Below are 964 nucleotides of genomic sequence, written 5' to 3'. Positions count from 1 at the left end.
AGAGTTGCAAGTTAAGTTTCATTGGGGGCAAAATGAGGACTGCAGCCTGGCAGACAGCGTTTCAGATAACTCTGAGAAACTGCTCTGAGGAGGCGAGGGGAGGAGCCAGGATATATAGGAGTTTTGCAGCAAAGAGCAAGGTAGTCGGAAGTCAAAAGATTATTGTTAGCTCTTGGAGGAAGACGCGGTCGCGGCTGCAGCGGAGCCTCTGGCCACCCGCTCCTGCCCCTGACTCACCGCCGTTCGCCCTCGCTGAGGAACAAGTCGGTCAGGAAGCCGCGCCACAGCCATGGCTTTTACAGATACTGGAAAGACTCCTGTAGAGCCCGAGGTGGCGATTCACCTGATTAGAATCACCCTCATCAGCCGCAACGTGAAGTCTTTGGAGAAGGTATGTGCTGACCTCATCAGAGGCGCAAAGGAAAAGAATCTCAAGGTGAAAGGACGGGTTCGGATGCCTATCAAGACTCTGAGAATAACTACAAGGAAAACTCCTTGTGGTGAAGGTTCTAAGACTTGGGATCGTTTCCAGATGAGGATCCACAAGCGACTTATTGACCTGCACAGTCCTCTGAGATTGTCAAGCAGATCACTTCTATCAGTATGGAGCCAGGAGTCGAGGTTGAAGTCACCATTGCAGATGCTTAAATCAACATTTTTAATAAACTGATAATCAGTTGTCAAAAAAAAAAAAAAAGATATTGTTAAATAAAGAAAACCAGATATCTCAAGTTAAGGAATTTAGTGCTTTTCTATGTATGGGAAGATGCAAGAGTCTGGGCTCACTGAAATCATTCCTTTGATATGCACCTTAGCTATCTGGGGCCTGTATTTTCACACCCTGAGTTGCTGCAGGGCTCGCCGCAGGGCGCGGCTGCAGTCTGATGGCTGCTAGGTGGCAGGTATTCTTTTCAGCCCTGAGTTTCCTCAGGACTCACCAGCTCACATTGGAGGGCTGCAATCA

General features: G+C 48.4%; 1 pseudogene; it reads left to right on the top strand.

Annotated features, from left to right (window-relative positions):
* The first annotated feature begins 289 nt into the window (after nucleotides 1–289).
* LOC137751637 (small ribosomal subunit protein uS10-like) lies at nucleotides 290–648 on the top strand (annotated as a pseudogene).
* The last annotated feature ends 316 nt before the right edge of the window (nucleotides 649–964 follow it).

This window comes from Eschrichtius robustus, chromosome 17 (assembly GCF_028021215.1).
Source record: "Eschrichtius robustus isolate mEscRob2 chromosome 17, mEscRob2.pri, whole genome shotgun sequence".
Lineage (NCBI taxonomy): Eukaryota > Metazoa > Chordata > Mammalia > Artiodactyla > Eschrichtiidae > Eschrichtius > Eschrichtius robustus.
The sequence above is the reverse complement of the archived record's forward strand: the minus strand, read 5'-3'. Positions and strand labels throughout refer to the sequence as shown.